A 25,215-nucleotide genomic window follows, 5' to 3' on the forward strand; every position below is an offset into this window, starting at 1 on the left:
ACTAAAAATGAATAAAAATCGGGCGAAAATTTGCTCGAAAAATTAAATCGGATGCACTAAAATGATTAGTGTGAAATATACTTATTGAAAAAATACAGCATTTCTTCAAATTTTGAAATAAATTTTCTCCGGTTAAAAGGCTCAAACGGATTAAAATGCAGCTGAAAAAGTCATTGAAAAAATATAACGAGCACACCAGGCTGAACTACACGGACCGTAGATTAATAATATTGGTGTCTGCAAGTTTAATTTCGAAACTTTTTATCCGCTGATTTTACACGTACTTGAGGAATGATTTAACCAAATTGTCTGTATTTTCAAGAATTTATTCCGACTGATATTTTATATATTATTAATGATAAAATGCATGTTATGTTGTACATATGATGTAAACTGAAAATTAAATTGAATTTATGAAAATTTAAAATGCACGGACAAAATTGGGGTATGACAGTTGCCCCTATTTAATTACCTTGAACCATAAGGTGTGAATGACAACAGTCTTCGTACATTCGTGGTGGAAGATAATTAAATACAAAAAGACCCGAATTTTGTCCTTTGAATTACAAGGAAAAAATGCATAAAGAAAATGCAGTGAGAAATACTGTAAGAAAAGTTATTAGAAGGTAAAATGAAACAGTCAATACTCTTTGGGAATCATTAGAACAGAATCTTGAATGCCAAGATCGAGATATTCCACTAATGGAAGGATACCTCAACTGAACCCAAGACTTTCCGAAAAAATCAGCAGAACACTGTCTTGAACACGATATTCTCTGGGGACCAACGAAGCAGTTTCTTACATGATATAATTGAGATATTCCAACAAGGGAATGACACCTCAATCGTATCTAAGATTCTCCGAGGATACTAGAGCAGTATCTTGAAAACAAATGAGATTCTTCAAATGAATGAAGCAGTATCTCAAATAGACAAATGAGATTCTTCAGATAAATGAAGAAGTATCTCAAACAGATAAATGAGATTCTTCAGATAAATGAAGCAATATCTCAACTGTTCGTCTGTTGGGGGAATTTTTCAGAAAAGACTCCTTTTGGAGGAGATTTACTAGCCAAGATTTGCAGGGGGAAAGCTCATAAGAGACTTTTTATGGTAACCTCTGCTTGGGGAGCAATGCTAGCAAAGAAAATGCTGGGAATATCATTATTAATCATAAAGTTGAAAAGTGATTTGCTAAGAAATAATTCCACGAGCACATGAAGGATAATAACTTTATAGAATTTAGATGGAGGGTGTCTGGGGAACATATGAATGAACTTGGATCTTGATATTTGTTATGTTTGATTTTTGTACAATGTTCCACTTTGGGTGGAAATACCATGCATGGGATGATGCATGAGATGCATGCAAGTATGCAATTGCTGGGGATATTTGGCTGTGCATGTAGGAATGCGAATGATTTTTATTTTGTTGAAATTCCCATTTTGTGGGAGTGTTATGCATGAGTATCCTGATGATTGATATGACTGTATTTTTTTTTCTTTTCTGTTTGGTAGGGAAACCATTTATGAATGATTCATATGATGCATGTTAGAATGCAAATGGGTAATTGGATATTTTTTTGTAGGATTTTATTTTTCAATGAGATTATTGGGGAATATCATCATTAGAGGGTTGATGGAAGACAGTGAATGTCGACACCAAAGGGTTGATAGACAGGTAAATGTCATCGTCAAAGGGTTGACGAAAAAGATTGTCATCATCAGAGGGCTGATGGAAAAGACTATGTCGTCGTCAAAGGGTTGACGGAAAGAAGTAAAGGATGGCATCACCGAAGGGTTGGTGGGAAGGATCATCATCAGAGGGCTGATGGAAAGGTAAATGGTATCGTCACCAAAGGGTTGGTGGAAAAGGAAATATATGGGTAATGTCATCGTCAAAGGGTTGACGGAAAGAGATTTCACTATGAAGTGACATCGTCAAAGAGTTGACGGAAAGGTAAAGGATGTCGTCACCAAAGGGTTGGTGGAAAAGGAAATATATATGTAATGTCATCGTTAAAGGATGGACGGAAAGATACTTCACTATGAAGTGGCATCATCAAAGGGTTGATGGAAAGAGACTTCACTATGAAGTGGCATCATCAAAGGGTTGATGGAATGAAGCTGTTGTAAAATGCCGTCATCAGAGGGCTGATGGAAAAGATTGTCATCATCAGAGGGCTGATGGGAAAGAATTTGTCATCGTCAAAGGGTTGACATAAAGAAACTTCACTAGGGAGTGGTGTAACACCCCGATAAAATATGATAATTATTTAATTTAAGTTAATAGTATATTTATTAATTTAATTAAATAATTGGAATATTATTGGATTATTATTATTGGAATAATAAAGTTGGAATATATATAAAGAGTTCCATTTGGTAAAAAGGGTTTTTTTCACGTGAAAACCAGAGAAGCGACAGAAAGTGAGAAAAGGGCAAGGAGGAAGAGCAAGAGAACAAGGGTTGAAGAAGGGAAAAGCTTGAAGTTAAAGGATTTGCCGGATTAACTCAGGTAAGGGGGGTTTATCGTCGTTTAATGGGTATTATGGGTTAACATGTAATGGGTAGTAATAAGCCATTGAATTGACCCTAATTGGGATGAGGAATGCTGTAAATGGTGATGAATAAGTTATGTTAAAACTGTAATTGAATCTATATGTGGGTGAATCGTAAATTTCTGGACGTGTAGCTTTTTACGGAATTGAAATCGGAGGTCCGGAAGTCCTCCGACGGCGAAAAATGCGGGGGATTCTGCATTCTGTTCGTGTTAGCGCAGGAACAGCTTTCTGTCTTGCGTTAACCGGTTAACCCAGGGTGTTAACCGGTTAACACTGTTATGAATTATGATAATTGCTGTCTGTCTTGCGTTAACCGGTTAACCCAGGGCGTTAACCGGTTAACACTGTTAAAATGTGCCAGGAAGCGTGTTTTGTGTTGCGTTAACCGGTTAACCCAGGGCGTTAACCGGTTAACACTGTTTGGAAAGTGGAAAATTGATATTCAAATATTGTGTACATATTTGACGTTTGGCCTATATTGGTGTATGATATAGTAGGGATCATTTCCCGTTGTTTTGAGCAGTATAGGTATTAGTAGAGTGTGCTAATACTGTGGTTTATTATTTTGGCATGACATGATATGATTATGTGATAAATATGCTGATGATGTGTGGTGGTATGCATAATGCTGTGAATATATCTATTATGTATGCAATTGTGGATGGACTGTTTATGGCTTAGAGTGTGAGCATATGTCCATTGTGGAGTGTTGTTGATGGTTGCATGCTAGGTGATTTAGCGTGCATAGTATGGCCTTTATGGTGGTAGCTAATTCCCATGGTGAGGAATTAGTGAGTGAGTTATTGTGGATTGTTGTTGATGTTTGCATGCTAGGTGATTTAGCGTGCATAGCATAGCCCTTGGGGTGGTAGCTAATTCCCATGGTGAGGAATTAGTGAGTGAGTCACTAGGTCTCAAATGAGTGGGACTAGTGAGCTTGGTAGCCGCATCTGGGTTTGATCGGTGAGGTTGAACTATGTGTTCACGAATAGTCGGTACCGCATGCATGGAGTCTTATTGCATAATGTATGTATGGCGTATAATATGAATGGGTGTATTCCAATATTATACGTGTGTTTTGTGTTGGGTTGAGTATGATTATGATTTTGAGTTGATGTTGCCATTGCTGAATGTGTGATCTGATTTGGGTGATGAAATGTGTTAAATTACTTAGCATTACATGATATTTTATAATGCTTATTATATCGATTGAGGAACTCACCCTTACAACTATGTTTCAGGTAACGAGCAGTGATTGAGTAGAAGCTAGTGCTTGGAGTCTAGTGTAGTTCCTTAGTGGGTCATGCTCTGGTAGATGTAACATCGGGACGGGATGTTTTACCTTGTTTTCATTTGGTTGTTGAATAATTTTACATGTAATGTGTTACATGGTTTGCATATCCGCTGCGAATTGTGCAATGTTTTATTTTGATTAATAAATGAGCATGACAAACTATTTTGGTGAATGGTGTGAAGTGTCAAGTGTGACACCCTTAAATTACATATCTACTCTGATTTATATTTGTTGTTTTAATTATTATTGGGGTATTTTAGAAGGGTGTTACATTAGTGGTATCAGAGCATAGTCGGTCGAGTCGAGTCGTAATTATTCTGTTTCCCTGTATGTGATAGGTGTTGTGTACTCCTATCAGTACTTATTGTTTTAGCTTGTTGGGTTCTCAGAATAGAGATGGCTGGAAGAGGTAGAGACGATGCTGCGATTGCTGAGGCTCTGGGTATGCTAGCTGGAGTACTTGGAGGGAATCCGAATGTTGTGGGAATGGGAGCTGCTCGTCAACTGAGTGAGTTCCAGAAGAACAATCCTCCAATGTTCAAGGGAGCATACGATCCAGATGGTGCTCAGAAGTGGTTGAAGGAGATCGAGAGGATCTTCCGAGTGACTGAGTGTGCCGATAACCAGAAGGTCAGGTTCGGTACGCATATGCTGTCAGAGGAAGCAGATGATTGGTGGGTTGCTGCCCGCACTGAGTTGGAAGCTGCTGGGAGTGCTGAGATCACTTGGGCGGTGTTCAGAGAGAGATTCCTGAGGAAGTACTTTCCAGAGGATGTCAGAGGAAAGAAAGAGATAGAGTTCTTAGAATTGAAGCAGGGCAATCGGTCTGTTACTGAGTATGCTGCTAAGTTCACAGAGCTGTCGAAGTATTACACTCCCTATGATGAGGCTACTGGGGAATTTTCAAAATGTGTGAAGTTTGAGAACGGGTTACGTCCCGAGATCAAGCAGGCTATTGGGTATCAGCGGATCAGAGTGTTTTCTGACCTGGTTGACTGTTGCAGGATCTTTGAACAGGATACCAAGGCCAGAGCGGAGAGCTATCAGCAGAGGGTTGATAGGAAAGGCAAGAATCAGAGTGATCGTGGGAAGCCGTATGCCGCTGGCAAAGGTTTCCAGAGACAGAGTGGGATGAAGAGACCTAGTGGGGGAGACTCCAGTGCCCCTGCTAAGTGTTACAGATGTGGTCAGGCTGGACAACGTATCCATGAGTGTACCAGTGCTGAGAAGAAGTGTTTCAAGTGTGGAAAAGGTGGTCACTTGGCTGCAGAGTGCCGGTTGAAGACTATGACTTGTTTCAACTGTGGAGAGGTGGGTCATATCAGTCCACAGTGTCCTAAGCCGAAGAAAGAGAACCAGTCGGGAGGCAAGGTCTTTGCTTTATCGGGTGCTGAGACTTCTGCAGATGATCGTTTGATCCGAGGTACGTGTTATATTAATGGCTTTCCTCTTGTAGCTATTATTGACACAGGTGCGACTCATTCCTTTATATCTTTGGATTGTGCTGTGAAACTTAAATTAGAGATATCTGAGATGCATGGGAGTATGGTGATTGATACTCCTGCGAAGGGTTCAGTGACTACTACTTCAGTTTGTTTAAATTGCCCTTTGAGTATTTTTGGTAGAGACTTTGGGATGGACCTCGTGTGTCTTCCACTAGTGCAGATTGATGTTATCCTGGGTATGAACTGGTTGGTGTTTAACCGAGTTTCTATCAACTGTTTTGATAAGACTGTGATCTTTCCTGAGATTGAGGAAGGAAAGAGTTTGTTTCTAACAGCAAGGCAGGTGAATGAGGCAGTAGCAGATGGGGCAGAGTTGTTTATGCTGTTAGCGACTTTGGAGGCTAAAGATAAACTGGTGATTTGCGATCTAGCCGTGGTGCGTGATTTTCCTGATGTGTTTCCTGAAGAAGTGAATGAATTACCGCCAGAGCGTGAAGTTGAGTTCTCGATTGATTTGGTACCGGGTACTAGGCCGATATCGATGGCTCCGTACCGTATGTCTGCTGTTGAGTTAACTGAATTGAAGAGTCAGTTGGAAGATCTGTTGGATAAGAAATTTATTCGTCCGAGTGTGTCACCGTGGGGCGCACCAGTGCTATTGGTTAAGAAGAAAGAAGGTACTATGAGGTTGTGTGTGGACTACAGGCAACTGAATAAAGTGACGATCAAGAATCGGTATCCTTTGCCGAGGATTGATGATTTGATGGATCAGTTGGTTGGTGCGAGTGTGTTCAGTAAAATAGATTTGAGATCGGGGTATCATCAGATACGTGTGAAAACTGAGGATATTCAGAAGACTGCTTTCAGAACAAGGTATGGACATTATGAGTATTCTGTAATGCCTTTTGGTGTGACTAATGCGCCTGGGGTATTTATGGAGTATATGAATAGAATTTTCCATCCGTACCTAGACAAGTTTGTTATGGTGTTTATTGACGATATTTTGGTGTATTCGAAATCTGAAGAAGAGCATGCTGAACATTTGAGAGTGGTTTTAGGAGTTCTACGAGAAAAGAAGTTATTTGCTAAACTGTCCAAGTGTGAATTTTGGTTAGAAGAGGTTAGCTTTCTTGGTCATGTGGTTTCCAGAGGTGGTGTTGCTGTTGATCCTTCTAAGATAGAAGCGGTATCTGAGTGGGAAGCTCCGAAGTCAGTTTCTGAGATAAGGAGTTTTCTTGGACTTGCAGGTTATTATAGGAAATTCATTGAGGGATTTTCTAAGTTGGCGTTACCGTTGACGATGTTGACTAGAAAGGGGCAAGCGTTTGTTTGGGACTCAAAATGTGAAGAAGGTTTCCAAGAGTTAAAGAGAAGGTTAACTACTGCTCCTATTCTGATATTACCAAGTCCATCGGAACCATTTGAGGTTTACTGTGATGCTTCATTGTTGGGTTTGGGTGGTGTTTTGATGCAAAATAAGCAGGTTGTAGCTTATGCTTCGAGATAACTGAAGGTTCATGAGAGGAACTATCCAACACACGATTTAGAGTTGGCAACTGTGGTATTTGTTCTGAAGTTATGGAGGCATTACTTGTACGGGTCAAGATTTGAGGTTTTCAGTGACCATAAAAGTTTAAAGTATTTGTTTGATCAGAAAGAGCTGAATATGAGACAGAGGAGATGGTTAGAGTTTCTGAAGGATTATGACTTTGGTTTGAATTACCATCCGGGTAAAGCAAACGTAGTGGCTGATGCATTGAGTCGGAAATCATTGCATATGTCTATGTTAATGGTTAAGGAATTGGATTTAATTGAGCAGTTTAGAGACTTGAGTTTGGTGTGTGAGAGTACTCACAATAGTGTTAAATTGGGAATGTTGAAGTTAACGAGTGGTATTCTGGATGAGATTAGAGAGGGTCAGAAATCCGATGTGCTTTTGGTTGATAAGTTGACTCTAGTGAATCAAGGTCAAGGTGGTGAATTCAGAGTTGATGAGAATGGTGTTTTGAAATTTGGTAATCGGGTGTGTATTCCGGATGTTACCGAACTTAAGAAGAGTATTCTTGAGGAAGGACATCGTAGTGGCCTGAGTATTCATCCTGGGGCTACGAAGATGTATCATGATTTGGAAAAGTTATTTTGGTGGCCGGGAATGAAAAGAGAAATTGCGAGTTTTGTTTATTCTTGTTTGACTTGTTAGAAGTCGAAGATTGAGCATCAGAAGCCGTCTGGGCTAATGCAACCGTTGGCTATTCCAGAGTGGAAGTGGGATAGTATCAGTATGGATTTTGTTTCTGGTTTACCGAGGACAATTAAGAATTTTGAAGCTATTTGGGTGATTGTTGACAGATTGACAAAATCGGCTCATTTCATTCCGATCAGAATGGATTATCCGTTAGAGAGATTAGCTGAGTTGTATATTGAGAAAATTGTAAGTTTGCATGGTATTCCGTCGAGTATTGTTTCGGACAGAGATCCTAGATTTACATCGAAGTTCTGGGAAGGTTTGCAGAGGGCTTTGGGAACTAAGCTGAGATTGAGTTCTGCATATCATCCGCAGACTGATGGTCAGACTGAGAGGACGATTCAGTCACTGGAGGATCTTTTGAGGGCTTGTGTTTTGGAAAAGGGAGGTGCTTGGGATTGCTATTTACCTTTGATTGAGTTTACCTACAACAATAATTTTCATTCGAGCATTGGTATGGCACCGTTTGAAGCTTTGTATGGTAGGAGATGTCGGACACCTTTATGTTGGTATGAGTCCGGTGAGAGTGCTGTGGTTGGACCGAAGATTGTTCAACAAACTACGGAAAAGATTAAGATGATTCAGGAGAAGATGAGGATTGCTCAGAGTCGTCAGAAGAGTTATCACGACAAGAGGAGGAAGTCACTTGAGTTCCAAGAGGGAGATCATGTGTTTCTTCGTGTTACTCCGATAACTGGGGTTGGTCGAGCTTTGAAGTCGAAGAAGTTGACACCTCGATTTATTGGTCCTTATCAGATTTTGGAAAGGATAGGGGAGGTAGCCTATCGTATCGCTTTACCGCCGTCACTTGCGAATTTGCATGAGGTTTTTCATGTGTCTCAGTTGAGGAGGTACATTCCTGATCCGTCGCATGTGGTCAAAGTAGATGATGTACAGGTGAGAGATAACCTGACTGTTGAAACATCACCTATGAGGATCGAGGATCGAGAGTTGAAACAGTTGCGGGGTAAAGAGATTGCTTTGGTAAAGGTAGCTTGGGGAGGACCAGCAGGTGGCAATGTGACTTGGGAACTTGAGAGTCAGATGAAGGAGTCTTATCTAGAGTTATTCGCTTGAGGTATGTTTTCGAGGACGAAAACTCTTTTAGTGGGGGAGAGTTGTAACACCCCGATAAAATATGATAATTATTTAATTTAAGTTAATAGTATATTTATTAATTTAATTAAATAATTGGAATATTATTGGATTATTATTATTGGAATAATAAAGTTGGAATATATATAAAGAGTTCCATTTGGTAAAAAGGGTTTTTTTCACGTGAAAACCAGAGAAGCGACAGAAAGTGAGAAAAGGGCAAGGAGGAAGAGCAAGAGAACAAGGGTTGAAGAAGGGAAAAGCTTGAAGTTAAAGGATTTGCCGGATTAACTCAGGTAAGGGGGGTTTATCGTCGTTTAATGGGTATTATGGGTTAACATGTAATGGGTAGTAATAAGCCATTGAATTGACCCTAATTGGGATGAGGAATGCTGTAAATGGTGATGAATAAGTTATGTTAAAACTGTAATTGAATCTATATGTGGGTGAATCGTAAATTTCTGGACGTGTAGCTTTTTACGGAATTGAAATCGGAGGTCCGGAAGTCCTCCGACGGCGAAAAATGCGGGGGATTCTGCATTCTGTTCGTGTTAGCGCAGGAACAACTTTCTGTCTTGCGTTAACCGGTTAACCCAGGGTGTTAACCGGTTAACACTGTTATGAATTATGATAATTGCTGTCTGTCTTGCGTTAACCGGTTAACCCAGGGCGTTAACCGGTTAACACTGTTAAAATGTGCCAGGAAGCGTGTTTTGTGTTGCGTTAACCGGTTAACCCAGGGCGTTAACCGGTTAACACTGTTTGGAAAGTGGAAAATTGATATTCAAATATTGTGTACATATTTGACGTTTGGCCTATATTGGTGTATGATATAGTAGGGATCATTTCCCGTTGTTTTGAGCAGTATAGGTATTAGTAGAGTGTGCTAATACTGTGGTTTATTATTTTGGCATGACATGATATGATTATGTGATAAATATGCTGATGATGTGTGGTGGTATGCATAATGCTGTGAATATATCTATTATGTATGCAATTGTGGATGGACTGTTTATGGCTTAGAGTGTGAGCATATGTCCATTGTGGAGTGTTGTTGATGGTTGCATGCTAGGTGATTTAGCGTGCATAGTATGGCCTTTATGGTGGTAGCTAATTCCCATGGTGAGGAATTAGTGAGTGAGTTATTGTGGATTGTTGTTGATGTTTGCATGCTAGGTGATTTAGCGTGCATAGCATAGCCCTTGGGGTGGTAGCTAATTCCCATGGTGAGGAATTAGTGAGTGAGTCACTAGGTCTCAAATGAGTGGGACTAGTGAGCTTGGTAGCCGCATCTGGGTTTGATCGGTGAGGTTGAACTATGTGTTCACGAATAGTCGGTACCGCATGCATGGAGTCTTATTGCATAATGTATGTATGGCGTATAATATGAATGGGTGTATTCCAATATTATACGTGTGTTTTGTGTTGGGTTGAGTATGATTATGATTTTGAGTTGATGTTGCCATTGCTGAATGTGTGATCTGATTTGGGTGATGAAATGTGTTAAATTACTTAGCATTACATGATATTTTATAATGCTTATTATATCGATTGAGGAACTCACCCTTACAACTATGTTTCAGGTAACGAGCAGTGATTGAGTAGAAGCTAGTGCTTGGAGTCTAGTGTAGTTCCTTAGTGGGTCATGCTCTGGTAGATGTAACATCGGGACGGGATGTTTTACCTTGTTTTCATTTGGTTGTTGAATAATTTTACATGTAATGTGTTACATGGTTTGCATATCCGCTGCGAATTGTGCAATGTTTTATTTTGATTAATAAATGAGCATGACAAACTATTTTGGTGAATGGTGTGAAGTGTCAAGTGTGACACCCTTAAATTACATATCTACTCTGATTTATATTTGTTGTTTTAATTATTATTGGGGTATTTTAGAAGGGTGTTACATTAGTGGTATCAGAGCATAGTCGGTCGAGTCGAGTCGTAATTATTCTGTTTCCCTGTATGTGATAGGTGTTGTGTACCCTATCAGTACTTATTGTTTTAGCTTGTTGGGTTCTCAGAATAGAGATGGCTGGAAGAGGTAGAGACGATGCTGCGATTGCTGAGGCTCTGGGTATGCTAGCTGGAGTACTTGGAGGGAATCCGAATGTTGTGGGAATGGGAGCTGCTCGTCAACTGAGTGAGTTCCAGAAGAACAATCCTCCAATGTTCAAGGGAGCATACGATCCAGATGGTGCTCAGAAGTGGTTGAAGGAGATCGAGAGGATCTTCCGAGTGACTGAGTGTGCCGATAACCAGAAGGTCAGGTTCGGTACGCATATGCTGTCAGAGGAAGCAGATGATTGGTGGGTTGCTGCCCGCACTGAGTTGGAAGCTGCTGGGAGTGCTGAGATCACTTGGGCGGTGTTCAGAGAGAGATTCCTGAGGAAGTACTTTCCAGAGGATGTCAGAGGAAAGAAAGAGATAGAGTTCTTAGAATTGAAGCAGGGCAATCGGTCTGTTACTGAGTATGCTGCTAAGTTCACAGAGCTGTCGAAGTATTACACTCCCTATGATGAGGCTACTGGGGAATTTTCAAAATGTGTGAAGTTTGAGAACGGGTTACGTCCCGAGATCAAGCAGGCTATTGGGTATCAGCGGATCAGAGTGTTTTCTGACCTGGTTGACTGTTGCAGGATCTTTGAACAGGATACCAAGGCCAGAGCGGAGAGCTATCAGCAGAGGGTTGATAGGAAAGGCAAGAATCAGAGTGATCGTGGGAAGCCGTATGCCGCTGGCAAAGGTTTCCAGAGACAGAGTGGGATGAAGAGACCTAGTGGGGGAGACTCCAGTGCCCCTGCTAAGTGTTACAGATGTGGTCAGGCTGGACAACGTATCCATGAGTGTACCAGTGCTGAGAAGAAGTGTTTCAAGTGTGGAAAAGGTGGTCACTTGGCTGCAGAGTGCCGGTTGAAGACTATGACTTGTTTCAACTGTGGAGAGGTGGGTCATATCAGTCCACAGTGTCCTAAGCCGAAGAAAGAGAACCAGTCGGGAGGCAAGGTCTTTGCTTTATCGGGTGCTGAGACTTCTGCAGATGATCGTTTGATCCGAGGTACGTGTTATATTAATGGCTTTCCTCTTGTAGCTATTATTGACACAGGTGCGACTCATTCCTTTATATCTTTGGATTGTGCTGTGAAACTTAAATTAGAGATATCTGAGATGCATGGGAGTATGGTGATTGATACTCCTGCGAAGGGTTCAGTGACTACTACTTCAGTTTGTTTAAATTGCCCTTTGAGTATTTTTGGTAGAGACTTTGGGATGGACCTCGTGTGTCTTCCACTAGTGCAGATTGATGTTATCCTGGGTATGAACTGGTTGGTGTTTAACCGAGTTTCTATCAACTGTTTTGATAAGACTGTGATCTTTCCTGAGATTGAGGAAGGAAAGAGTTTGTTTCTAACAGCAAGGCAGGTGAATGAGGCAGTAGCAGATGGGGCAGAGTTGTTTATGCTGTTAGCGACTTTGGAGGCTAAAGATAAACTGGTGATTTGCGATCTAGCCGTGGTGCGTGATTTTCCTGATGTGTTTCCTGAAGAAGTGAATGAATTACCGCCAGAGCGTGAAGTTGAGTTCTCGATTGATTTGGTACCGGGTACTAGGCCGATATCGATGGCTCCGTACCGTATGTCTGCTGTTGAGTTAACTGAATTGAAGAGTCAGTTGGAAGATCTGTTGGATAAGAAATTTATTCGTCCGAGTGTGTCACCGTGGGGCGCACCAGTGCTATTGGTTAAGAAGAAAGAAGGTACTATGAGGTTGTGTGTGGACTACAGGCAACTGAATAAAGTGACGATCAAGAATCGGTATCCTTTGCCGAGGATTGATGATTTGATGGATCAGTTGGTTGGTGCGAGTGTGTTCAGTAAAATAGATTTGAGATCGGGGTATCATCAGATACGTGTGAAAACTGAGGATATTCAGAAGACTGCTTTCAGAACAAGGTATGGACATTATGAGTATTCTGTAATGCCTTTTGGTGTGACTAATGCGCCTGGGGTATTTATGGAGTATATGAATAGAATTTTCCATCCGTACCTAGACAAGTTTGTTATGGTGTTTATTGACGATATTTTGGTGTATTCGAAATCTGAAGAAGAGCATGCTGAACATTTGAGAGTGGTTTTAGGAGTTCTACGAGAAAAGAAGTTATTTGCTAAACTGTCCAAGTGTGAATTTTGGTTAGAAGAGGTTAGCTTTCTTGGTCATGTGGTTTCCAGAGGTGGTGTTGCTGTTGATCCTTCTAAGATAGAAGCGGTATCTGAGTGGGAAGCTCCGAAGTCAGTTTCTGAGATAAGGAGTTTTCTTGGACTTGCAGGTTATTATAGGAAATTCATTGAGGGATTTTCTAAGTTGGCGTTACCGTTGACGATGTTGACTAGAAAGGGGCAAGCGTTTGTTTGGGACTCAAAATGTGAAGAAGGTTTCCAAGAGTTAAAGAGAAGGTTAACTACTGCTCCTATTCTGATATTACCAAGTCCATCGGAACCATTTGAGGTTTACTGTGATGCTTCATTGTTGGGTTTGGGTGGTGTTTTGATGCAAAATAAGCAGGTTGTAGCTTATGCTTCGAGATAACTGAAGGTTCATGAGAGGAACTATCCAACACACGATTTAGAGTTGGCAACTGTGGTATTTGTTCTGAAGTTATGGAGGCATTACTTGTACGGGTCAAGATTTGAGGTTTTCAGTGACCATAAAAGTTTAAAGTATTTGTTTGATCAGAAAGAGCTGAATATGAGACAGAGGAGATGGTTAGAGTTTCTGAAGGATTATGACTTTGGTTTGAATTACCATCCGGGTAAAGCAAACGTAGTGGCTGATGCATTGAGTCGGAAATCATTGCATATGTCTATGTTAATGGTTAAGGAATTGGATTTAATTGAGCAGTTTAGAGACTTGAGTTTGGTGTGTGAGAGTACTCACAATAGTGTTAAATTGGGAATGTTGAAGTTAACGAGTGGTATTCTGGATGAGATTAGAGAGGGTCAGAAATCCGATGTGCTTTTGGTTGATAAGTTGACTCTAGTGAATCAAGGTCAAGGTGGTGAATTCAGAGTTGATGAGAATGGTGTTTTGAAATTTGGTAATCGGGTGTGTATTCCGGATGTTACCGAACTTAAGAAGAGTATTCTTGAGGAAGGACATCGTAGTGGCCTGAGTATTCATCCTGGGGCTACGAAGATGTATCATGATTTGGAAAAGTTATTTTGGTGGCCGGGAATGAAAAGAGAAATTGCGAGTTTTGTTTATTCTTGTTTGACTTGTTAGAAGTCGAAGATTGAGCATCAGAAGTCGTCTGGGCTAATGCAACCGTTGGCTATTCCATAGTGGAAGTGGGATAGTATCAGTATGGATTTTGTTTCTGGTTTACCGAGGACAATTAAGAATTTTGAAGCTATTTGGGTGATTGTTGACAGATTGACAAAATCGGCTCATTTCATTCCGATCAGAATGGATTATCCGTTAGAGAGATTAGCTGAGTTGTATATTGAGAAAATTGTAAGTTTGCATGGTATTCCGTCGAGTATTGTTTCGGACAGAGATCCTAGATTTACATCGAAGTTCTGGGAAGGTTTGCAGAGGGCTTTGGGAACTAAGCTGAGATTGAGTTCTGCATATCATCCGCAGACTGATGGTCAGACTGAGAGGACGATTCAGTCACTGGAGGATCTTTTGAGGGCTTGTGTTTTGGAAAAGGGAGGTGCTTGGGATTGCTATTTACCTTTGATTGAGTTTACCTACAACAATAATTTTCATTCGAGCATTGGTATGGCACCGTTTGAAGCTTTGTATGGTAGGAGATGTCGGACACCTTTATGTTGGTATGAGTCCGGTGAGAGTGCTGTGGTTGGACCGAAGATTGTTCAACAAACTACGGAAAAGATTAAGATGATTCAGGAGAAGATGAGGATTGCTCAGAGTCGTCAGAAGAGTTATCACGACAAGAGGAGGAAGTCACTTGAGTTCCAAGAGGGAGATCATGTGTTTCTTCGTGTTACTCCGATAACTGGGGTTGGTCGAGCTTTGAAGTCGAAGAAGTTGACACCTCGATTTATTGGTCCTTATCAGATTTTGGAAAGGATAGGGGAGGTAGCCTATCGTATCGCTTTACCGCCGTCACTTGCGAATTTGCATGAGGTTTTTCATGTGTCTCAGTTGAGGAGGTACATTCCTGATCCGTCGCATGTGGTCAAAGTAGATGATGTACAGGTGAGAGATAACCTGACTGTTGAAACATCACCTATGAGGATCGAGGATCGAGAGTTGAAACAGTTGCGGGGTAAAGAGATTGCTTTGGTAAAGGTAGCTTGGGGAGGACCAGCAGGTGGCAATGTGACTTGGGAACTTGAGAGTCAGATGAAGGAGTCTTATCTAGAGTTATTCGCTTGAGGTATGTTTTCGAGGACGAAAACTCTTTTAGTGGGGGAGAGTTGTAACACCCCGATAAAATATGATAATTATTTAATTTAAGTTAATAGTATATTTATTAATTTAATTAAATAATTGGAATATTATTGGATTATTATTATTGGAATAATAAAGTTGGAATATATATAAAGAGTTCCATTTGGTAAAAAGGGTTTTTTTCACGTGAAAACCAGAGAAGCGACAGAAAGTGAGAAAAGGGCAAGGAGGAAGAGCAAGAGAACAAGGGTTGAAGAAGGGAAAAGCTTGAAGTTAAAGGATTTGCCGGATTAACTCAGGTAAGGGGGGTTTATCGTCGTTTAATGGGTATTATGGGTTAACATGTAATGGGTAGTAATAAGCCATTGAATTGACCCTAATTGGGATGAGGAATGCTGTAAATGGTGATGAATAAGTTATGTTAAAACTGTAATTGAATCTATATGTGGGTGAATCGTAAATTTCTGGACGTGTAGCTTTTTACGGAATTGAAATCGGAGGTCCGGAAGTCCTCCGACGGCGAAAAATGCGGGGGATTCTGCATTCTGTTCGTGTTAGCGCAGGAACAGCTTTCTGTCTTGCGTTAACCGGTTAACCCAGGGTGTTAACCGGTTAACACTGTTATGAATTATGATAATTGCTGTCTGTCTTGCGTTAACCGGTTAACCCAGGGCGTTAACCGGTTAACACTGTTAAAATGTGCCAGGAAGCGTGTTTTGTGTTGCGTTAACCGGTTAACCCAGGGCGTTAACCGGTTAACACTGTTTGGAAAGTGGAAAATTGATATTCAAATATTGTGTACATATTTGACGTTTGGCCTATATTGGTGTATGATATAGTAGGGATCATTTCCCGTTGTTTTGAGCAGTATAGGTATTAGTAGAGTGTGCTAATACTGTGGTTTATTATTTTGGCATGACATGATATGATTATGTGATAAATATGCTGATGATGTGTGGTGGTATGCATAATGCTGTGAATATATCTATTATGTATGCAATTGTGGATGGACTGTTTATGGCTTAGAGTGTGAGCATATGTCCATTGTGGAGTGTTGTTGATGGTTGCATGCTAGGTGATTTAGCGTGCATAGTATGGCCTTTATGGTGGTAGCTAATTCCCATGGTGAGGAATTAGTGAGTGAGTTATTGTGGATTGTTGTTGATGTTTGCATGCTAGGTGATTTAGCGTGTATAGCATAGCCCTTGGGGTGGTAGCTAATTCCCATGGTGAGGAATTAGTGAGTGAGTCACTAGGTCTCAAATGAGTGGGACTAGTGAGCTTGGTAGCCGTATCTGGGTTTGATCGGTGAGGTTGAACTATGTGTTCACGAATAGTCGGTACCGCATGCATGGAGTCTTATTGCATAATGTATGTATGGCGTATAATATGAATGGATGTATTCCAATATTATACGTGTGTTTTGTGTTGGGTTGAGTATGATTATGATTTTGAGTTGATGTTGCCGTTGCTGAATGTGTGATCTGATTTGGGTGATGAAATGTGTTAAATTACTTAGCATTACATGATATTTTATAATGCTTATTATATCGATTGAGGAACTCACCCTTACAACTATGTTTCAGGTAACGAGCAGTGATTGAGTAGAAGCTAGTGCTTGGAGTCTAGTGTAGTTCCTTAGTGGGTCATGCTCTGGTAGATGTAACATCGGGACGGGATGTTTTACCTTGTTTTCATTTGGTTGTTGAATAATTTTACATGTAATGTGTTACATGGTTTGCATATCCGCTGCGAATTGTGCAATGTTTTATTTTGATTAATAAATGAGCATGACAAACTATTTTGGTGAATGGTGTGAAGTGTCAAGTGTGACACCCTTAAATTGCATATCTACTCTGATTTATATTTGTTGTTTTAATTATTATTGGGGTATTTTAGAAGGGTGTTACAAGTGGCATCATCAAAGGGTTGATGGAAAAGATCTATCATCGTCAAAGGTTTGACGGAACAGAAACTTCACTAGGGAGTGGCATCACCAAAGGGTTGGTGGAAAAGGAATTTTGTAAAATATCATCATCAGAGGGCTGATGGAAAAGAGTTTGTCATCGTTAAAGGGTTGACGGAAAAGAAAAAGCCAGGTTATGTCCTCATTAAAGGGTTGACGAGAAGGATTTATTATGTTATGTATGCATATGATGCATGTTAATGAGAATTTCTCATTTTTGTGAGAGAGCTTTTTGATATGCAACTTCTTTATTTGGAAGGAAAGTCATGTGTGTTTATTGTATGCAGTGCATGTGGTAAGGCAAGATGAATATTGATTGTCTTTGGATTGATCTCCCTTTTTGAAGGTGAGATTTTTTTGGGTAGCAATGTTGATTGGACTTGAGTTTACGGACTTTTTATTTTTGGTAGTTGCCAATATGGATTAGACTTTTGGTTGGAGATGCCAATAGGGATTGGACTTTTGGTTGGTGAAGGGTTTCAACTTCCCGACACTCTGTACTTTGACTATGTGATGATTGTAGGATAATCATAGATGCTCCTGGTCCCCCTAGTTTGATCATTTGCTTATGAACTATGTGTTTCTTCTTGAGAGAGTCTCAACCTCTTTGCCTGATATATCTTGATGGCTTGTAAATAATTTTGTGAGCGTAGCGACGTAATCAATGCATGATGATTATGCTCTTGCTCTGCCCCAAGGATATTTGCAACTTCTATGCCACAGTCTGTAGGGTATTTGAAGGAATTGTCCTTTGAAAGGAAACCCTAGAAATGAATATACCATGGTTTGACCCAAATTTGCCCCAGTGTATGGATCTTTCTGTAGTTTGCCCCTGATTAAACTTTTGAATGACTTGCCCCAGATGGACTGAATATTTCGAAATGATTTTCCTCCTTGATAAATTGATGCTTGGAGATTTGTCTTTTGACTGACCAATTCATAGTCATTGGATACCATGCCCATAATCCATAGGGTTAGGAAGTAGTCTTGCGTTGGGTCAACATTGACGAATGATCAAGTTCTTCTCTGATTGTTCCTTATTGTTGGAATTTCTTTGATGTCAAGTACTTACTTACAGTTTAAAATTGTTTATTTAATCAATGGTAATTTTAATGCAACGTTCATGCAGGTTTGAAAAATAATTTATTGAAGTGATGTGATAGTGTGTGACGAATGAACCATTAGTTCGAACGCATTGCTGATTTAGCTAGTGTATGAAAGATACAGTGAGAATATGATGCCAATACAGCTGATTAGCAAATATTTAGGAGTCAGTTTACGTAACCTTGTTGTAGTATGCTTTCAGAATAAACCCTACTTCAATTAGGTCTTTTGAGGGTTGTAACATGGCTTGGTTCATGATTATTGAAACAAAGGATGTAAGACTCAAATTTTGTTTTAACCCACCCATTCTTCACGATGATCTCCAATCCTACGATCAGTTAATTCAACATACACATCCGTCTTTTTTGAAGGTGTAAGGATTAAGATGGTGATTCAAGGTCTCTTGAAATGGCAACCACCTTATTTCATTTTTTGGATGTCTGTGACCCTTTGGTTTTGGTATGGTGATCACTAAATCTTGTTTTATTTTGTTAAAGGTTTTCATTGCCTCTTTTGACTTTTGTTTTGATCCCTAACTTTTTCCTGGACCATTTTTTGAAGCTTTTAGTCCACCGGGATTGCCCCTGTTTTTTGCCTGAGTCACCCTTTTGAGGTATTCGACTTAGCGGACTCTTTCTTTGATTTTTTTGGAAAGTTATGACTGCCAAGTCATTGGTCATTGAAGAACAACCGACATAACTTTAGGATTTTCAAGGTTCCTTCTACACTTTAGGATGTGTGCGAAGAATGGTATGTGGTTGATCCTCATACAGGATGTTTCATCTTATACTTTGAATGCATAGTCAAATTAACTGAACACTACCCTGCCTTAGGTTAAATGTAAGGGTTTGTAGATCCGAAAGAAACTCCTACTTCTAGGCTCGAAGTGGTTGACTAGGGATTAACTCCTTATTTTCTCCAGTGTTTGGGGATTTGAAACAATGCATATACATCATCAGTAGGATTTTATCCGAAAGCATACAGTCAATAATTATGGGTATTTTGTTTTCGTCATCCTCCCTTCAATCTTTGCTAAGAAAACAGTTTGATAAGTGAATGGGAGAAATATTTTTATTTTTTTTATATAAATGGAAAAGATGAGTGAGCACGAAAGGATTCGTTCAAAACATGCATAATCATTTCATTAATATTACCATTAAAGGAAATCAACAATGCTTGAAAGCAGATAAATACTTTAACATGCAAAGAGCAAAACAAATGAAATACTAGAAATAGCCAAATGATTGCCAGTGCAGAGGAAGCTCTCTCGTGTCTGGTTCACTGTTGGGCTAGCCTCCTTCAGAGTAGTGGTAGCTCTGCTGATCGAGACTAGCATGATAATTATCTTCAGGTCTATTCTCGGAAATCTCTTCCACCGTTTGGACTGATGGACCCGCATAACTAGGCGAAGAAGTCTTGTTGACTTGGAAGCTTCGAGACGCAAAGGAAAACATCTTGGAATCAAGCAGGGTTTGTACCTTAATCTTGAACATTTTGCAGTCTTCAGTTGAATGTCGTTGTGCCCCAGCATGAAAGTCACATCTAGCATTGGCGTCAAAGCCTGGTGGATATGGAGGACTTACTGGTTTTAGCTCCTTTGCCACTGCCAGTCCTCTCTCAATTAAATATGGAAGTACTTGACTGTATGCATTGGAAGCGGATCAATGTGTCTCTCTAGCTTTCTTGGCCTTTGTTGAGTATGTTGGTGTTGTCGACGTGGAACATCCTGCCATTTGTATGGCTACTGAGGTGGAATTTTTCGTTGATATTGGGGACATCCTTGATTTGTGGGATACTGACCATATGGAGAGAATGATGTCTGGTGTGAAGCTTGTGGAGCTTCCCAAACGACATTAATTTTATCATCTTCTTCCTTTTGGGAACTGGGAATAGATTCACTATCAATGCTCTGGCTATTTGAGGCGCATTGGATTTTTCCACTTTTGAGGCCATACTCGATGCGTTCTCTAATTGACACCAAGTGAGCGAAGTCTGATGTTGCGCTCCTAATCATCCTTTCGAAGTAAGGGCTTTGTAAGGCATCCTTGAATAACTCCATCAATTCTTTGTCTAAGAGTGGTGGTTCAATGTGAGCCGCTAGCTCTCTCCATCTTTAGGAATACTCTCTTAAGGATTTGTTACTTTCCTTAGATAAGGCTCTCAATTGCATGCGATTGGGAGCCATGTCCAAATTACATTTGTATTGCTTCAAGAAGGCGTTAGCTAGGTCCAGCCATGATTGAATATGACTCCTTTCTAACTTCATGTACCAACTCAATGATGCCCAAGTCAAACTGTCCTGAAAACAGTTAATCATTAGCTTATCATCATGGGCATGAAAGGTCATTTTTCGGCAAAACATCACCAAATGGTGCTTTGGACAGCTATCCCCTCTGTACTTCTCAAATTCTGGTACTTTGAATTTTGGGGGTATAACTAGGCCAGGTACCAAACACATGTCTAAAGCATTTAGTTTGAGAGTATCTTTTCCTTCTATGGCCTTGAATCTTTTCTCTAGCACGCAACATCTTTTAGCAATCTCCTCATCTTGTGGTTGTTCAACATTAACCACTAGGCTTGTTCCATGGGAATCTGGCACGGAGAATGCAAAGTTGTGATACTCAATAGCATCCTAGTAAGAGGAATCTCAAACAATATGACGTTCATGTACAACAGAGTTATCAACTGGGGTTCGCACAAGCTGAGGTTGGGTAGGATCATTTACTGGAGCTAGAATAACATTTTCAACAACTGTAGTCTGCTGAATGTTGTCCTCCCTCTTTGCTGAAGCTATCATAGCTTCCACAAGTTGGTTTAGCTGATTTTTCATTGAGTCGACATCTCCTCTTAATGCAATATGACTTTGCTCTAATGGATCCATGGTCTTCCAATAGCTGCTTCAAATCTGATATGAGCATCGGGAAATCAACTGCAGGTTATGGACGAAGGATGGATGAGTTTTTTTTATATATATTTTGTGAAAAATGATATGCAATGCACGATGAATGCAAATGCCATGATATGCGTATGAATGTAGTGATATGTTCAGGATCACAGGTTCGAGGTGTTCTCAGATGGATCAGAATAACGGGTAAATGACGAGTATTTATGATTAATGTAACCCCATAGGTAAGCTCTACAATTGGTAGGTACCTAGAGTCACAAATATTTCTTGAGGACATCACTGCCGTGACGAAGACTCATCGGACAATAATATCCTTAAGAAGATCTCGTCTAGGTGAGGTCTTCGTATTATCCCAACAAGGAAGGCTCCATGGGGATTCTACTATACAACTCTCGAGTCCAAGGTTCTAACAAGGTTCTCAGAGTAATAGATCGAGGTTGGAGATATTACTGTAAGGTAATAATACGTCCAAGGGATCTCATATGATTGGGGTTTTCGTATTAACCCAACAAGTCTGAAACTTTTTAGGTAAATACTACATAACCACCGGATATAGTGGGTTAAAAGGTCCATAGAGTCATTGATCCAACTTGAGAATACTATCATCGTGACGAAAACTCATCGGGCAACAATATCTCAAGAGAATCTCCTCTAGGCGGGGTCTTCGTATCTTCCCAACAAGGAAGACTCTTTGTGGGCGTCCACTACACAACCACCAACTTAATCTTATGGTTTTTCTCAGACTCGGGTGGAGAGCCTATCTCACAAAGTACCACCAATCAGAGAACCCCAATAATACATAGCCAATAAAACACCCGCCAATAATTATGGCAGAATAATAATAACAGAATAAACAACAAACAAACAAACAAGATTAGCACACAATACAAAAATTGAACTAAATTAGGCTTCACTCTTTTTTGCTTGGAGCTTTTCCCCCAGCAGAGTCGCCATCTGTCGCATCTCGAAAAATACAATTCCTCGCGATGGTCACGGAAAAAATTATGTTCGAACAGAGTTACCACCGAACTTTATTTATCCCAATGAAGGAATAGGAAAATATCGATAAAACCTCTGAAAAATAGAATAATGGTCGTCGCAACCATATTCAGGTTCGGGAGTGGATTACGCAAGAGGAAGGTATTAGCATCCCTCACATCCGTTGAACTCAACGGGAACCTTTTAGTTCAATTTTGCGATTTGAGTGTTAACTTACGTTGTTTGTTTTCTTCAGGTTATAAAGATATTAAAAAGAGATGGATGGAAACCTCATAAGTGAGAAAATGGAGATTTTTTTATTAGTGTGCTCGCGAAGATACAACAATCTCCTGCCTATGTATCCTTATGGTGCAATAAGGAAATCAGTGAAGGAGAATTGCGGTCCAAAACGCAGCGGAAATTAAAATTTTCTCCTTTAGAGATCCTTACGAATGGTCATGATCAGTGATAGAATATTTACCTCTTATGACGATTGAAACCTTTGGTGCAGATCTCTTGTGACGATCAAAACCTTTGATGCAGATCCACGAAGCGATCACGAACGTTGAACGATGACAACGTCTCTACTCAGTCCACACGAACGGGTTCCTTCAATCTCAGTGCTAGCTGGTACGAATGAAGGCTTTGAGTGAGAGAGAGAGGGTGAGAGAAAATGAAAATAATGCAACCGCAATGAATGCTTCTGCACAAGGGTTCTATTTATAGAACCACTTGTGTGGGCTTCAAGCTAAAAAGCCCACTTAAGTGTATTTTGGCCCATATCTTATAATATGCCCAAAATCACTTAAGCCCATGGTACCTTACCATATTTCGTATTCTACTCAAGTACACCGTACCTTACGATGTTCTATAATTCACTTAAGGGCACCGTACCTTACGGTATTCCTTAGTTACTCTATTTCTCATCAATCCGTCCTTTGTGTGTGACCCTGTAGGTTTTCGTGACGTTGACAATTATATTAAATCACGTATTTAACATAATAAACAGTGAGCGGTATCTAGCAACACATCACTGCTACCCAAGACACGAAAATGTCATGTGATCTGACAAAACCTTCTGTGATAATAATTATGTGTATAATTACCCCTTTGCCCTTATGTCTATATTGAACACAAGGCATAGACCGTGTCATCCTTGTCCAGTTCAATATTGGGCCCATAGACATTTATCCTGTTATGCAGGATGGGCAAATTCCATCTAGGTCACTCATGTCCCTCAGCATGCTTTGTGGAGTACCCATCAACTGTCTTTATGGTTATCCAGTTACGGACAACGTTGGATCAACAATAAAGCACTCGACTCTACATCTAGGGTCCATAGTGGTTTCAGGTCGAAGAGTGGAATACACTATTATCACCATGAGAATAACTTATGACACTTTGCATAACTTTCTATATATTATTCTCATAGCGGGTCAATCCGGTATAAATATTACTCCTAATATTCATACCTATGTTTAAGACTTGATAACTCTTTATCCATGATCCATGAGATGTGATCATCAGTCTACAAACATAATAGTCTTAATGCTTTAATGTTATCCCACTTCACACTAAAGCTCGACTACAGATACTTTAGGAATAGTGTCCTTATGTTTAATGTGTTCTCATGATTAAGTCACACTTAATACATTAAACGGACTATCTATTCCAGGGACTTTATTAATCAACTATAATAAAGAGAATGCCTTTTATTATTAATAAATAATTCGATACAAGTACCAAAAAGTATTGGCCTCTAGGGCTTACACCAACAATCAGAGCATTCGTAGTTCGGGGACTACAATTGGTTGGTGTCTTTTAATGAACAACTGTTTAGATCGCATTCTAAAGGCTAAACGTCGTCTTGTCTACTCTCGATGGAGGCTCGAGCACTAGTTTGTTATGCGCGTTAGAAAGGATTAAACAATGTTCTTTCTGAAAAGTGTTTTGGTCATACGGGGGTGACAAGTTGAGTTAATATGTGGGGTATTTTGTTTAGTTGGGTTTGATCGCACAAGGGCGAGGAGAGGATAGGTTTGGTGTGTTAAAGTATTTTAGTTGGATGACGATTACTCGGATAGTCGAGTAAGACAACTCGTATCATAATAGTCGAGAAAGGGAATAGCAAACTCTAGACCACCTTCTTTTTCATATTTAATTGTAAAAGGATTTTAATGATAGTTAATGTGTTTTGAATGGATGACGAATATTCAAATAGTCGAGTAAGACAACTCGTATCCTAATGGTCGGGAAAGGGAATAGAAGACTCTAGACCACTTTCTTTTTCATCCTTAATTGATTATGAAAATGTTTATATATGGTTGATGTATTTTAGATAAACGACAAATGTTTGAATGATTGAGTAAGAGAACTCATATCCAAACATTTGAAGAGAGGAATCGAAGACTCTAGACCATCTCCATTTTCGTGTATTTTATTACGAAAATGTTTTGATTAATCGGGGTTTGGAAGTTTGTAGAGGAACGACAATTATTTGACTAACCAAGTAAGAGAACTTGTATTCAAATAGTCGAGGAGAAAAATTGAAGACTCAAAGTCATCTCCCTTTTCGTTTCTTATTATAAAAGAATTTGATTTGTTTGTGCTTAAGTGGATTAGAAATGACGATTATTCGACTAACCGAGTAAAAGAATTCGTATTCAAATACACGAGGAGAGGAGTTGAAAACTCAAAACCATCTCCTTTTTTCATTTCTAAATGAAATAGTATTTAATTGTGATTATGTATTTTAATTTAATTTTAATAAAGAATACTCGATGTCGGATCGAGATTTTAAGTTTGTGTTCGCGGATAAATTGGATTACTCCACTTAAGAATAAATCAAAACAGAGGCACTAACATATTATATTTGCAATATTTTTTTTAAGATGTTACCTCAACTCGCAAGATGACTTAATGAAAATATTAAACATTTATAACAACAATGAAACTCAATAATATAGATATTTATGAAAAATGAAACAACATAATATAAATATTTATAAAAATGAAACTCAATAGTGTAAACATTAATAATAACATATAACCATAATTTAAAATTAATTTGAACAACCCATTAGCATTTATACAATAAATCCCAATTTGAACGGAGAAGCATACCAAGCCTAATGAACTTGCGGCAAAGTTGGCGAGAAAAAAAAACGGCATTACTCTAGCATTATTGGATTACTCCACTTAAG

This window comes from Lathyrus oleraceus, chromosome 5 (genome assembly GCF_024323335.1).
Source record: "Lathyrus oleraceus cultivar Zhongwan6 chromosome 5, CAAS_Psat_ZW6_1.0, whole genome shotgun sequence".
NCBI classification, from domain to species: Eukaryota; Viridiplantae; Streptophyta; class Magnoliopsida; order Fabales; family Fabaceae; genus Lathyrus; species Lathyrus oleraceus.